Below are 16,882 nucleotides of genomic sequence, written 5' to 3' on the forward strand. Positions count from 1 at the left end.
ATACTTGCGATATTGCTTAATACTACTGTGTCATTTTAAAGTAAACAGAAATTAGTTTTGAAGATAAAATTTCTCGGGTCACGGGTCCCGTGACCAGAAGTCGCATTAAAAGTAAGACATATTAAATTTATTATACGTTAAAAATACTATATGGCTCTCAATGAAATATATTTAGAAATATTTGGCTTTTATGGCTCTCCCAGTCAAAAAGGTTCCCGACCCCTGGCCTAGCCTAACGGTCTGCATAAGCTGCAATGAAGTCAACAGCTCCCAGTAACGAGAGGCGAGGTCCCACCTGCATCATTCGCGGGCCATTACGCAGAGCCAGACAGCTTCGATTTTCTAACAGCGTTGAGTGTCCAACTGTGTTTAGGCTAACGATATCGATTCCTGGTGATTTACGCGGTCGTGGCCATCCCCTAGGTTGACTCAGCCTCGAATGAGTTGCTGGTGCGGTAACTTGCCGCAGGGCGTGGTGCTGGCCAGTCGCCCCCCTTGTGTGGCGTGTTGGCCTTCATTCAAATCGGTGCACGCTGACAGCACTCGCCCCAAGAGTCTGTTGAAGGCTATACGGGGTGATCTCTGTCTTTGTGTATTGCCCGTGCGCTTACAACATACACATTTCAAGATCAACGTTTTTGGGTTTAGTTCGCGTTATTTATAAATGTGTCGTAACCCTCCATCACCCGACACGGCCAATCAGTAAAAAAGTGTCACGTTGACAAAAGACAAATAATTCACTGCTTTAGCCCACCGGTGTGTTGAAGCGTGAAACCACAACATTTACAATTTGAGTACGACGAATTGCCCGATGATGCTGGATGCAATTACCAGCGAAACGTCGTACTCAAATTGTAAATGTTGTGGTTTCACGCTTCAACACACCGGTGGGCTAAAGCAGTGAACTATTTGTTTTTTGTCAACGTGACACTTTTTTACTGATTGGCCGTGTCGGGTGGTGGAGGGTTACGACACATTTATAAATAACGCGATCTAAACCCAAAAACGTTGATTATGAATACTATTGGTCGCGAAAGCCTCACACGTGTTAAACATACACATTTCAAGTATGCACACGAAGACACTGCTCCCCCCATATAGCCTCAACAGACTGTTGGGGCAAGTGTTGTTCGCGAGCACGTTTGAAGGCCGGCACGGCACACGAGGGCGGTCGGGGTGGGGGCATGTTTGCCTTTGGAGCGGTGGCACAGTGGTTAGCGGCACTGCGATACGAACCCGGCCATCTGAGTTGGATTATCCGGCCACGATTCACGTCGGAGTGGGCTGGTAACCGATGCCGTAGCACCTTAGAGGCCACATCTCGTGAAACATCGCTTTGTTTCACTTTGACTAATTTAAGACAATGTCGTTGTTAAATTCATAATGATTCTCGGCCATGACCTATCCACTGCTGGATGATGGCCTACCGCAACGATCTGCGATGAGCGTCCTCTGGGGCAGGACGTGTTCTCGACTTTGCTTGCCTGTCCGCAGTTAGTCTCGACCGTCGTCATCGTCGTCATCATCCATGCGAGTGACGCGTCCCGCCCGAGGCCTGCTTACTCCTCTTGGCAGTCACCGTGACATAATAATAATATTTCGATTTAAAGCTTTCGTGACTGCAGGGATTCATCTTCTTGGTTCTTTCGGTAAAGTCACGTAGAAGGGAAGTAATAAAATAATAAAAACAAAACATAATAAAATCAAATTATTTCATTTTATTATGTTTTATTTTTATTATTGTATTACTTCCATTCTACGTGACTTTACCGAAAGAACCAAGAAGATAATAATAATAGTTCCATTTATAACGCGCGCAAATGTGCAGACGTAGTGGCCGCAACTCAGAGGCGCGGAGCCAAGCTCAGAGTCGCTCGAAAGCGTGGTTATAGAGGTGAGTTTTTAAGTCTCTCTTGAAGGAGGCGATTGAGGTGATGCTGCGAATGTGCAGAGGGATGACGGCGTTCCAGACTGTTGGGGCTGCCACCGAGAAGCGGCGCATAGACATGACCATCCTGGATCTTGGTATCAAGAGGAGGTCGTGAGTCGCGCTGCGCAGGCATCTGCCGTGTGCTGAGCTGCAAGTTGTCATCTCGAAGCTGCTGTGTGTGTTCTCGACTCAACGCTGTTCCAACTTGTCGTCTTGGCGCAATGTTCGAATGCTGCCTTCTTCAACTCGCATTTGCTCGCTGACCCTATGTCCCCAGTTCCCTTTCAGTGCCATCCCGAGCATGCCCCACCTCCAGACCCCCTCGCAAATTTTCACTTTCCAACTTCCCCGGTTTTTTTTTCGTTCAGAAAATAATCATTATAATATGAAACCATCGAAGTCAAAGGTCCGCACAGAGAGGCTCGTGACACACACTCGCTCTGCTGTCGTATGCTGGCAGCGCCGGTCGCACAACTCATCGGTAGGTTTGGAACTCTCTCAGGACACGCAAGAGAATCCCTTTCCTGATCCACCAACCCCCTTTCTGCCTCAAAAGCTTCTCTTGACAGGTATGCACCACCATCACCTCTGCCGAAATCGCAGGAGCTCTCAGTGAAATTTTAAATGCTATGGCGCGACTTTGCTGGTTAGCACCCTTTGGCCACCGGAATGATTAAATCATCCGCTTCAAAAGCCGATTATCTACTCTTGCCTCTACCTCTCAGACCTCTTTCTGTGCGATGTGAATAAGGGCCATTTCCCGAAACGTCACCGATTATATACGTTTTCTTTTCAAGGCAAAAGGGCTGTGGACGAATCAGTTGAGTGTTGTTGTTGTCCATTGTGCGTGTGCACCACTGCCAACGCAGCAGAACCAGCAGCACCACCAAATAATGTTTAAATATTCATCTAGAAATTATATTGTTTTGCCTGTTACCTAATCACCCGCAATGCAACTGAGTCGCTTGAGATCTCGGAAGCTCAGTAGGCTTGAGTCAGGCCACATGCCAGTCACGCCACATTATTAGCACGGTTGGCTACGTACGGTGCAAAGGAAGTTCACCATACATACGTAAATACAACACACGTACATGCCACATGTGAAGCACCAGAGTAATACAATAACGCAACAAATTGGCCTTGCTCCGCGTCTCGACCGAAGGGTAATCTACACGTCCCATCGGCCCAGAGATTAGAACCGATATTGCATTTCATTATACTCCGCCACGACAGCGCTTCATGCAATGTTCTGCTTATGGGCTCGCCTCGTTACACAAACGAACGCTATGATGTATGGTCCCCACTAAAGGCAACTTTATTAGAATAACAACAAGAGCAGCAGCAGCAGCAACAGGAGCAGCAGCAGTCGCAGCAACAGTAGCAGCTGCTCAGATTATACAGCCCAGAGCTCGATGATTAATTGGTAAACATCAATTCTAGATTTGAAGCTTTCGTGACTGCAAGGAATCATATTCTTAGGTTTTTTCGGTAAAGTCACGTAGGTAAAACATCAAAATTAATGAAAATAAAATAATGTATTTTATTTTATTTTCATTAATTTTGATGTTTTACCTACGTGACTTTACCGAAAAAAACCTAAGAATATGGCAAACATCACTTACTCAGCCCTTGTCCCCGAGACTCGAGCTTTTGCCCTGAATTCTAATCACATCGACGTCCCCCTCCCCCCTCCTCCCCCCTTTACCGAAGAGCTCGAGAGAGAGCGACGCTCGTGTCCTAGCAATTACACGGCGCATCACGTCACATTCATGCTTTACATTACACACACACACACAACAGGCAAAGATCCCCCGTGCAGTCTTGCATAGACCGTCGGGGCAAGTGTTGTTATAGGGGATCACCTATGAAGGCCGGCTGCCACGTGCTGTGGTCAGCACCTCGCCTGGCTCCATATTGCTCCCCCAGCGGTGATGCATTACACACCGCACCAGGTACAAACAGCCAGCAACAAACAGCACTCTTTAAGTCGTAGCAGTGCTGAGTCGAGTCATGTAAGGCAGGGTCGGCCTCATTTATGGGAAGGCACAGAACTGGTTCAAATAATCGCCACTAATGTTCGCCGTGAAATTTTACTCCGGGGGCGCTGGGGTTCGTTGAGCGGTGCGCTAACCACCACAACGCCGCCGCCGCACACCCCGCACGCTCGAGGAGGACGCGGTGTGCGGTGTGCGGTGTGTGGTGTGCGGTGTGTGGTGTGTGGTGTGCGGTGTGCGTGGTGCGGTGTGCTGTGTGTGGTGCACGGTGCACAGTGTGCGATGCGCGGTGTGCGGTGTGCTGTGTGTGGTGTGCTGTGTGCGGTGTGCTGTGTGTGGTGCACGGTGTGCTGTGTGTGGTGTGCTGTGTGTGGTGCACGGTGTGCTGTGTGCGGTGTGCGGTGTGTGGTGTGCTGTGTGTGGTGTGTGGTGTGCTGTGTGTGGTGTGTGGTGTGGTGTGTGGTGTGTGGTGTGTGGTGTGTGGTGTGCTGTGTGTGGTGTGTGGTGTGCGGTGTGCTGTGTGTGGTGTGTGGTGTGGTGTGTGGTGTGTGGTGTGCTGTGTGCGGTGTGTGGTGTGTGGTGTGTGGTGTGTGGTGTGCTGTGTGCGGTGTGTGGTGTGTGGTGTGTGGTGCACGGTGTGCGGTGTGTGGTGTGTGGTGAGTGGTGCACGGTGTGCGGTGTGTGGTGTGTGGTGAGTGGTGCACGGTGTGTGGTGTGCTGTGTGCTGTGTGTGGTGTGTGGTGTGCTGTGTGCGGTGTGCGGTGTGTGGTGTGTGGTGAGTGGTGCACGGTGTGCGGTGTGTGGTGTGTGGTGAGTGGTGCACGGTGTGTGGTGTGCGGTGTGTGGTGTGTGGTGTGTGGTGTGCTGTGTGCTGTGTGCTGTGTGTGGTGGTGCTGTGTGCTGTGTGCTGTGTGTGGTGTGTGGTGTGCTGTGTGCTGTGTGCTGTGTGTGGTGGTGCTGTGTGCTGTGTGCTGTGTGTGGTGTGTGGTGTGCTGTGTGCTGTGTGCTGTGTGTGGTGGTGCTGTGTGCTGTGTGCTGTGTGTGGTGGTGCTGTGTGTGGTGTGCTGTGTGTGGTGGTGCTGTGTGCTGTGTGCTGTGTGTGGTGGTGCTGTGTGTGGTGTGCTGTGTGTGGTATGCTGTGTGCGGTGTGTGAACGATTGCGACGTCTCGCGTGCGCGCGCCAGCGTGACAGATGTTGCGACCGCGATTTGTTCCACCCCACCCCCCGGAATGATCTCGGTTCGTGTTTGCTTCACAGTTGCTAAATGTGTCTGCAGTGAACTGCTGGACATCAGTCTAACACGTAGTTAGGCTTTCGCGACCAATATTATCCGTAATATAGGTTTTTTATGGGCGTTAGATTGCGTAAATATAAATGTGCCGTTAAACCCGCCACCACCCGACAATTATTAAAGTTTCTTTTCGATTTAAAGCTTTCGTGACTACAGAGAATCATGTTCTTGGTTCTTTCGGTAAAGTCACGTATAATGAAAATAATAAAATAATAAAAATGAAACATAATAAAATAATTTTCACGACGTTTCGGCCACAACGCAAGCAGCCGTCCTCAGGTGAAGAACAGGTCTGTCGGAAATTCAGACTCTGTCTTCTCGTCAGACCTGTTCTTCACCGGAGGACGGCTGCTTGCGTTGTGGCCGAAACGTCGTGAGAATTATTTTATTATGTTTTATTATTTTTATTTTATTATTTCCATTCTACGTGACTTTACCGAAAGAACCAAGAAGATTATTAAGGTTTGTTACGTAAACAAAACATACCAAATCGTTACTCTCCAACACACCGGTTAGTGCTGTACTAGTAACGAATTGCCATGCTTTGTTCACGTGACTAACCTTACTAATTGGATGTGTCGGGTGGTGGCGGGTTTAACGACACATTTTAAGCCGACGTGTTAAACTGCTTGACATCAGTCACAGGATTTTTGCAATTGACGGTTCTTTGTCACTCCACTGCTGGATAATAATAATAATGTTTATTCTTATATAGCACATAGCATCTCACAACAATCACCGAGGACCAGCAGGCAAAGCTGGAAGGCAGCAGCACAGGTGGTGAGTCGGCGTTACCAACAATTGCCCAAGCTCTGCAGTCCTCCATGCATTAACATGTTTTCGGAAAATAAATGAATATTTATACGCGATGAATGTCTTCCCATGTTGTGTCGCAAGGACAAAATGGGTTGCGATGGATGCGTGCGTGGCTAGAATCTAGACAGCTTCATAGCTCATCGGATTCCTCCAGTATAAATAAATACAGTATTCTGATTCTGAAAAGAATTCCCCGGAATTTTTGTTCCTGGACTGTTGCAGCTGGAATTTAAACACCAATCGCTACTGATGTCAGCTATAGCCATGGCTGGGACTCGAACTCAGGTTACCGTGTGCTCCTGAGCACAGAGCTCAAACCGACGCCACCCACCCGCTCCTTACCTGGTTTATAATGAAGGAAGTTGAATTTAATTGAACCATTCTATGAGCATAATTGCTACCCAAGTTTTCCCTCACACTTAAAATTGTACAGGAGCGACCCTGGTGGCAGCGAAATTACAAACCCCTTGTCACGATTACGCTCTCGCTCCCACCACCCCCGCCTCTCTCTCTCTCTCTTGAACGCTCAACTCATAATCACAAGCGAGCCGTGCATTCGCGATGTCACACGAGACGAGTCGGCTGACAGCACACACAGACACATGCCACGTGCTTTGCTTCACAGGCAGCCCAGGGTGAGCACCATTAGCGAGCGCCTATTAAAACCGACACGGGAGTATGCAAGAAGGTTATGAGTGAATGCAAAAACAAGGTCAAAGATCACCCGTGTATAGCCTTAACAGACTGTTGCGGAAAGTGCTGTTAGCGAGCACCTATCAAGGCCGGTACGGTACACGAGGGGGGTGAGTGGAGAGAGAGAGCACCACGCCCGGCCGCCTTTGTCTCCCGAGTGGCGATGCATACACACCGCACCAGGTACTCATTTGAGGCTGAGTCGACCTAGGGAAGGCTCAGGACCGGTTCAAATAATCATCATTGGTGTTGGCTTTGAGCTGGAATTAAACATGGTCCGTGGAGGTCAATGCTAGCACACACACACCCCAGGCGACTGACTACAGCGCACCAGGGCTGGACTCGTCATTTTAGGCTGAGCCTATCTTGTGGACGGCCAAACCACGTCAATTCACATTGCACCAAGGATGTGCGAGGTGAGGATTGACAGCCAAATTATCTGAGATTATTTTTCTGCTGTAAATTTCCACGTGAAAAGCCACTTCGTTGAGCTGTCATTTGTGGCCAGGTCGCTTCCGAAAAATGATCTAATAGCTCAGTGGGCTTTAGTTGGTAAGATTAAAACAAATCGTTTAGTTGTATTTGTATACATTTTTAATTGATTTGTTTACCTTTCCTATACTTCGTACTACTATCGTGTTTTGTATCGCTTGTTGTTCCAACGCTCTGACCCCGTGCCCCTTCTGGAGATCTGTGTTTTTAAAAAAAGAGCTTTGCAGCTCATCGGATTCCTCCAGTATAAATAAATATTCTGATTCTGAAAAAGTCCGTCACGTCCAGTGCTCCACATGGACACGAAGCCTCGGGAGATGGGAAGCAGCCCCGAGTACAAGACTCTGTGACGCGGGGGGCCAGAATCACATTTCACGAGACATCGCCACAGTTTTATTGCACACCCGTCGCACGATATTTGAATCTTTCACTCAGGGAGGGTTTTTTTCTTCTTCCTATTATTATTTTCCCCCCTCTGGGTGGGTGTTTGCAAACACACAGACTTCTCAAGTGCAGCTTAACCCATTGGTGCTTTTGTTGCTCCTCGTCTGGCACAGCATGCATGGTTTAAAGTTACAGGCCTTGGTTGGGCTTTTGTTGTTGTTGTTGAGCGTATGCCCAAAACGGGCCCAGTAACAATATTCAAGATTGATGGTTGTTATCGTTAAGAGTTGGAACATGTTCACGGATTGAGCCACGGCTAATGAGAATCTGGGAACGGAGACGATAGGGGACACCATTCCAAAAATAATATTGTCTTACCACCTGGGCTCTGTTTACATTCTGTTGTGCAAAGGGCCTGAGGCTGACTGACTAAACAATGAGTGTACTACTATAACGATGTATTGAAATAGATGAAGGGCTTAAATGTAACAAAGTAGCCAGCTCCCGTGTTCAGTTGCGGCGCTAGGCACAAGTGAAACCAAGCAAAAGCTGAGGGCACCCAAGGAGATACAAGGGAGGGGGGTCTAATGAGAAAAAAATATTGGTTCTTCAAATATCGGCTCAGAATTCACCTCCCTGCCAATTTAATTAAATCTATTTTGGCACCGTTTCTTACTCTGTCAAGCGCATTGAGTGAAGGCGCTACAAAAACGTAAAATTAGCTTAGATTAATAAACTTGAGATAATTAACGTATAACACCAATTCAACTCTCATCTCACTACATCTCTATTTATGTCTACATATACATGCGCTCAATTAACCTATCTCATCTTTATCTGGTCTGTATCTCTATCGTCGCATCGAACGACATATGTTGTTCGCCCTTCGCAGCACCTCCAATTAGCACGGTTGGCTATGCACGATGCGAAAAAAAATCAGAATACATACAACATCCATATCTTTTTTTGTCTACATGTCTCTCATCTCACAAAATCTCGTGTCTATATCTCTTCCGTCATCTCACTAGGATGTGAGGAATTAAGAGGGGGGTGGGGGGAAGGGGTCCCTGCTTAGGGCCCCCAAATTGGCCGGCCCCACCACCACCACCACCACTGCCAGTGACGCTCACTCGCTCGGAGCCGCAGTCACTTGTCGCGCACTTTGTCAAAGCTGTGAGTGGTGCCGTGCGGAGTGAAGTCGTCCAAGGGTCGCAGGGGGCAATTGGACCTTGGGAGCACATCAATGAGTGGCTGGAGGGGCTGCAAATCACACACTAACACACCCACACACACCCACTCACCCTACCCGATCACTCATTCATTCATTCACCCACCCATCCTTGCAGAAACTCACACACACACACATCCGCCATCGCCTCCTCCTCTCCGCATCTTCCAAACCCGTTGGTTTCGTGATATTTTCAAACGCCCCAATGCAAATCTCATCGCATAATTACTCACAGTGACCTCGAGCGAGCACGGGTCTGAGAAGTAGTGTGTGTGTGTGTACACGGGATGTAAATGTACGTATAATGCTTGTGTGTGTGCGTTCTAACTTGGCTCTGACAGGTGTGTGTGTGTGGATACGTCTGTCATCATCACCAGTCATGATCAATCCACTGGTAGATGAAAGCCTCACCCTAGCCGCAACCACCTCTCACGGTCGTGCAATTCAACAATCCACTAATTCACCCGGCATCTGCACACCGTGTAGAGAGCAGTGTTCTTCGCTATATTTTCAGAGCGGGGCGGGGGGGGCACTTTCGTCGATAAGACATCATCAGTGTGACGGCCGCCGGGCTTTTGAAACCATTGGGGGGTTTGACAGCAGCACGATGATGATGATGGGGAGTGTTTTCACCACTTGTGTATTGTCGGGGTGCTGAAAGTCGGGCGGGGGGGGGTGGTGGGGGGCTTACTAAAGGCCACCAGGGACCGCCAATGGCCCACGGGCCTTGCAACAAAGAGCTCTGCCCTCTCGATGCTGTTCATTGCTCCGGTCGTGAGCCTCCCCTGGATCGAACTCAGCCTCAAATGAGTACCCGGTCCGGTGTGTACGCATCGAGATGAAGGAGACAAAGGCAGATGGGCGTGGTGATGGTCACCATCCCTCCTCGTGTGCCGTGCCGGCCTTCATAAGTACTCGCTCACAGTACTTGCCACAAAGGTCTGTTGAGGCTATCGGGGGAATCGTTGTGTTTGTATGAGTGCTGGGAGTGGACCATGCATATGTTGGTAGTTGAATGTGTGTCGCTTGGGCAAATGTATGTGGAGTGGTAGTGCGCTGTGCTACGAACCTGGCAACTCGAGTTCCATTCCTGCTCACGGATAACATCGGTGACGAATACCAGAACCGATCCAGGGCCTCCATAACTCAGCCTTAGACGTGTACAGGGTGCAGAGTTCGCAAACGTCAGCACTGGGGGAGAAAAAAAACGTCGGTCCGGCGTGGTGCTAGCGATGCGATTAGGACGGTTGGCTACGTACGGTGCGAAAGAATTCTAGATTGGAAGCTTTCGTGACTGCAAGGATTCATATTCTTAGGTTTTTTCGGTAAAGTCACGTAGGTAAAAAATTAAAATTAAAATTAATAAAAGTAAAATAAAATAAAAATATTTTATCATTTTATTTTACTTTTATTAATTTTAATTTTTTACCAACGTGACTTTACCGAAAAAACCTAAGAAGGTGCGAAAGAAGTTCACCATACATGCATCACCCCCATCGTGTGCCGTGTGTTAAATCCTACTGGGGGATCGTTGTCTTCCAGCCAGGTGAGCGCGCGTGTCTACGCGCGGCGCCGTGGGGGAGCGGTGGCGCAGTGGTTTGCGTGCTGCGCTACTACGAACCCAGCCACCTCAGGTCCGATTCCCGGCCACGGCTCACGTCAATGGCGAGTAATATCTGAACTGATCCTGTGAGTTCAAAGGCGACCGTGCGTGGTGCTGTCCACACAACGCACCCGCCCGTGCCCCGTGCCAGCCTTAATGGGTGCTCGCTTACAGCCACTTGCCCTCCCCCCTACCCAACAGTCTCCAAGGCTATTCGGAGCATCTGTCTTCTTTGCCTTTGGTATGTGCGTGCGCGCGCCCGTGTATGTGGGTGTGCGCGTTTCAGCACTCGCTTGAATCGGATGGCTGCCTCCATCCAATTCACGCCATGAATTATTCATCCAGGAGCTGTCGCGATCCTTGGCGCGGTGTTGCAGAAGCCGGCTGTGGAGGCGGCAAGAAGACTGACAGATAAACGAGAGTCCTAGGTGAACGTGTGGGCATGTGGATGTGTATATATATTTTTGCAAAACACGTGTGTGTGTGTGTATTTATGACAAATTATTTGATTATTCTGTTGCGATGGCAGTGATGCACAAGCACAACTTTAATAAAATACACATTCCCTTAACATAAATACTTGCAAAGCGACGTTTCGGGCAATGGCCCTCCTTCATAGCACTTCTTCATGTGTGTGTCTTTGTTATGTGTGTGTGTGTGGACGTTTGTCACCTGGGGAGCGGTAGTGTAGTGGCTAGCGCGCTTCGCTACAAACCCGGCGACCCGGGTTCGATTCCCGCTCACAGGCCAACACTAGTTGGCCTGTGAGATCGACTGCTGCTGGTAACAATAATGTTAATGTTTCGTTGCTTTAGGATAGCGATTGTGAATGGATGATGACATAAGGATTGTGTAGGTTTCACACACCCTGTATATTCATGTGCACGGGACGATTATTTTTATTATATGGGCCTCCCCGAGGTCGACTCAATTTCAAATGAGTACATGGTGCAGTGTGTAAACATCCCTACTAGGGAGACAAAGGCGGCCGGGCGTGGTGCTGGCCACCCACCCTCTCGTGTGCCGTCCTGGCCTTCATAGGTGCTCGCTAACAGCACTTGACAGAGCAGTCTGTTTAGGTTATAAGGGGGATCTTTGTCTGTGTCACCTCAGTCAGTCAACCCATGCTACCTTGGGTCTGTTCCGTGACCTCCTGCCAGCGGGCCTTTGACACTTCACGCGGCTTCAAAGTGCACCTAGCATGGCACAAAGCGCCGTGGTGACGTCACTGCCACTTAGTGGTGCAGGGCGGTTGTTGTTGTTGTGTTACCAGGGTAGATCTCGTACGACTGCGTAATCATTGTCTCTCTGGTTTCACGTGCCAATGGGCCAGTCTGACGCCTGTGGAAAATCACAAGCCCTTCGATTACACCTGGATATTGGGACTTTGCGAAGTGGGACAGGGGGGGAGGGATTTGGGGGGGGATTTATCCCCTTAATCCCGCGACCGTGAACCGGGCGGCTGTCTCTCAGATCAGCTGCCAAGACCCATCGGAGAGGCGAGGTTTTAGTCGCAAGTCACCAGATGGGTCGCAAGATCAGCTGCAGATCAGCTGCAGCTCTTGCGAAATTTCAAAGATGTGGAGGAACGCTGGAGAACATTGGAACAACACGGATGTCCAAAATGAATACCTCATTCGAGACACAAACGGATATTGGCTTTCAGCTCCTGAACGTATTGCCATCCGTAAAAAATAGGTGGACTTTGCAGCACATATACGATTGGTTTAGGCTAGTGGATAAATTGAATAGTTGTGTGAAACTAATACTATTCATAACACTGAGCATATCTCTAACGTGTCCATCGTCACTTTGAAATTCCACTGCTGGATGAGGATTTCCCCAGGCCCGGCAGCCAATGAGGGGGTCGTATCATCTCAACCACTGAGCTTTATCTCTAACAACAAATCCTATCCCTAACACGAAATCCAATTTCGATCATTGCTCCCTATATCGCGAACACTTATCGTGCGTGTCCAACATGAATCCTATCCCTATGAAACTGATCCTGTTTTGCTAGATATCCTGTCTCGAGCACCGGACTTATCTCGTGCATAAATCGGTGTACAAATCCCATCGAAACAGAAAAAAAAACACACGAACCAGCGCCGATGCGTAGACCACCGGCGTACGATTTCTTGGTGTAAAAAAATGTGGAAGCGACGAGTCGATATAACGGAGCAATTAAACAAATGTCAGTGAAACGTTGCTACCCTCGCTCTTAACCGCACTGGAGCAGCCGGACAATCATCTGTAGAGGAGCTGTCGCATTAATTAGGACGCCACAATCTTAAATACCCCGTAACCCGCCCCCCCCCCATGCAACTCTCCCCGTGGTTTCCTTTTAATTGCGTGCGATTTTCGTGACGGAGGTTCGAGTATGTAACGGAAAAAAAATCAGCAAAGGTCAGGCAATTACGATCCAACTGATGGAATAATTCAAATCATTGCCATCGTTGAAATAATCCATTGAAGTTTTTGTTGTTTTCGCAATCCAATTATGCGTGTAATTTGCCCTATAGGTAAAACAAAAATCGATGGCGTCTGAACGCGTAGGCATGTTGATAGATGATTTAACACGTTGGCTTTCACGAGCAATATCATCCATAACATAGGATTTTGGGGTTAGTTCGCGTAAATATAAATGTGTCGTTAAACCCGCCACCACCCGACACAGCCAATTAACAAGGTTTGTCACGTAAACAGAACGTGGCCAATTCGTCACAAGTACAGCACACCGGTGTGTTGGAGAGCCAATCCACAACATTTACAATCTGAGTACGACGTTTCGCCAGTAATTACAACTAGCTTCATCAGGCGACAGCCAGATTTGTGGAGAAGTCCACCTGTTTCGTTCCTTGAATAGAGGCGTAGATGTGATGACGTCACTTGTGAGCCCTTCACGTGCGAAGGGGAGGGGGGTGATTAGTGAATGCATTTTAATTACAATGGGTAACCATTGCAGGTTGGGTTATTCATATGGTAATCTACGTACATTATGCATGCGCATTGTTCGTGTAGCTCCTGTCGTTAGCGTGAAATAAATAGCAGTACATAATATTATAAAAAAAAATGTATTCAAACCGTTAAATGCATGCCGCTGGGCGAGACGACCCTGAGTTCAATTCCCTGCCACAGCTGACACAAGCGCGAGAGTTGTCGTTTTTGGTCATGTTGTTTATTGTGCTTGCACAACGCTGTCAACACAAAACCCTCGATCTTTTAATTCGATTAACAACACGGCGCTGGGCCAAACTGCCATGAGGCAACATTTCATGTGGCTCTAGCAAGGCCTTAAATCCTCACTTGATATATTCCGCAATGTGGCCTTAGGCTTGGCTTGTAGTAAGGATTATATTGTCGGCAGAAGGCAATATCACCAGAGTACAAAGTTTCACCTATCTACAATAACCCTGTATTAGTATTATATTCCTCGTGCTAAGCGGGGGAAGGACAACAAACCAAACAACAAAAAAGCAGTTAAAAAGAAATGAGTTAACAATGACATGAGGGCACGTCACGGCGAGTTATTTGTGACGTGGGCAATATATTTATGGGAACAGTGCTGTTAGCGAGGACCTATGAAGCCCGGCCGTCCATAAATGACGTCACGCGATTTTGGACGATTTTTGACCCCCCCCCCCTCGTCGTCACACGGCGTCACAAGAAGTCAGACCCCCCTCAAATATGACGTCACAAAGCTCTGCCCCCCCCCCCAACAAAAAATAAAACATGCTTCAAATCGCTTTAAACTATTGGCATTGTAGTGCGTATTTAATGTGGCGCTGCACTCTGATGTTGTAGGATAAAACATTAATTTTAAGTTGCGCATTTTGATGTGACGTCACATTTCTCACCCCCCCCCCCGTCACACATCGTCACAAATGTCTGACCCCCCCCCTAGGTGCGTGACGTCATTTATGGACGGCCCCTAAGCGGATGGCCAGCACCACCCCCAACCGATTTGGTCTCCGCAGTGGCGATGTTCACACACCGCACCAGGTACTCATTTGAGACTGAGTCGATCTAGAGGAAGCCCAAGACCGTTTCTGATAATCGTCACCACTGTTAGCAGTGAACGGGAATCGAACTTGGATCGCCGGGTTCGTAGTGCAGTGTGCTGACCGCTACGCTCCCGCTACACGTACGGGCTGAGACAGAGACAACAACACTGTTGAGGCACCGACACACACGCACGCAAGTTTGTGTATCTGAAAGAGGTCACATCCTTGTACACCGACGAACACACGCGTGAACACTTTGACATGAGCCACGACCCGGTGGCTTCTGCTGCTGCTGCTGATGATGATGCTGCTGGAGTGTGGGGGTGGGGACAGTCTGCCGTCCATCCAGGTGGGGGAGTGAGCACGGATTTGGGAACCCGAGCGAACGCGCGCGCGCATCTCAGGGTCTCAGTTATGACTGGGAACGAGGAGCACAGGGCACCGCGCTCGGGGTTATCGGATTATGCAGAGGCCGTGTTCACAGCAGCAGCAGCAGAAGCAGCAGCCCACAGCGAATGGCTTCAGCTGTAATGAAATGTACTGTATCCTGAATAACACGGTGGTGCAGTGGTGAGACTGGAGCCTCATAGCTAAGAGTTTATCGGGTTTGATGCCCCCCTCCGGCCCCTTCCGTGTGGAGTTTGTGTGTTCTCTCTAGCCCCCTGTTCTGCATGGGCTTTCTCCGCCACGGTGGCGAGATGTTAACTACCTCGCCTGGTATACAGGAGATTGTGGGTTCGATCCCGACCCTGACGCCTGCTGTATATTTGAAGTGTGCATGTTCTTCCCGTGGTCGCGTCGATTTTTCTCCGGATCCTCCGGGTTTCCCCTCCACATTTAGAATCAACACGTGATAAGCCAATTCGTTGAGCTATCATTTGTGGCCAAATGTGGCCAAATGATAGCTCAACCGTGGGATCATGGGCTCCACGATTCAAATCCTAACGGCGAGGTTCGGATTCGAACCATGGGGCTATGAGCTCCACGGTTCAAATCCTAACGGCAGCGACGGTGGCGACACAAGGAATAAAATATGTTCCCTGCGATGATCGTTGAGAAATTGGGAGTTGGATCCGAACAATCACGCTTCCCCCGCTCGCCCACGGAGTGTTTTAACGAAGTGCCTTGAAACCTTTGAAGGAATGTGTTTAATAAAGCGTTTTCGTTATGAGATTTTGAGATGTATTTCGCAGCGCCGATGAGATTCCCTCCGTGTGTGTCACCCCTCCCACCACCACCGCTCCCCTCCACGTGTGCTCAGCCGATTGTGCCGTCCGTTTGCACGATGGCTGCTGTCAGAACCACTCAAGTTGATTAAACACATCGTGTTTTGTGCGGTCCAATCAGCGTTGGCAAAATTAAAAAAAACTTCGACGCACTCGTCAGGAACGCCGTAGCCCTAAATCAGACCAAAATAAATAAATCATTGGCGACGTTTTAGGCCATGACCCGTCTTCTTATCTGCCTGCGATAAAGAAGGGCTATTGGCCGCAAAGGTTTACCTTTTTTATTTTTAGGGGCGCTGTTAATTATATGAATCTGTTAAGTGTGTGCCACTTTCATTAAATTACAGTTGTCACCATAAAGTCATGACGACAACACGCCACCTCCTCCCGTCTCTCCTGCCTCCAGTTCATTACCATGCACAGGCCCTTTGTCAAGCCACTGCTGGATGAAGGCCTCCCGACGCCGTCCCTGTTACGTGGATTGCTTGCCCATACTTCAACCATTGCTGGTCAATGCGGGGAGGGGCTCAGGACCGGTTCAGATAATCGTCCCTGGTGTCCGCTGTGAGCAGGAATCGAACTCTGGCCGCTGCGCTCGTCGAACAGCGCGCTGGCCACGGCGACACCGCTCCATCCTCCCCACCTGCGCTGCATCAATTCACTCGTGAATTGATGCAGCCGGGGCAGACGACGCGCTGTCGTGCCCACAAAGATGAAGATCCCCGTGTAGCCTTTATCTGACTGTTGTGGAAACAGCTGTTATCGGGCACCTATAAAGGCCGGCACGGCAAACAAGTGGGTTAACAACACCGCACAAATTTGTTAAAGCTGAGTCAATCTAGGGGAGACCCAGAACATTTTCAAAAGAACTGCCATTGACATTGTTCGTGAGCGGGAATCGGAATCTGGGGGAGGGCGCCGGGTTCGAATTAACGGCGCGAGTTGCACAAACCGCTGCAGCGCCACGTACACCAGAAAGCCTTGGGAATGTTTTCACTGCGCTCTCATGCATATTAATCACATGCCTGGGGGGGGGGGGTAGAGGTGAGAGGAAGACGTGGCTGCGATGCTGGGGACGGATTTAATAACAACAATTTATGCCCTAGGAATTTTGAAAAAAAAATTCAAGAGTTTAAAAATCATGGATGCAGCAGCGCAGCAGCAGCAGCGGTGTGACCAGTGTGGAAATAACAAGTGAGGCACAAGCTTCACACGTTCAC

The sequence above is a fragment of the Lampetra fluviatilis genome, chromosome 30, assembly GCF_964198595.1.
Source record: "Lampetra fluviatilis chromosome 30, kcLamFluv1.1, whole genome shotgun sequence".
Lineage (NCBI taxonomy): Eukaryota > Metazoa > Chordata > Hyperoartia > Petromyzontiformes > Petromyzontidae > Lampetra > Lampetra fluviatilis.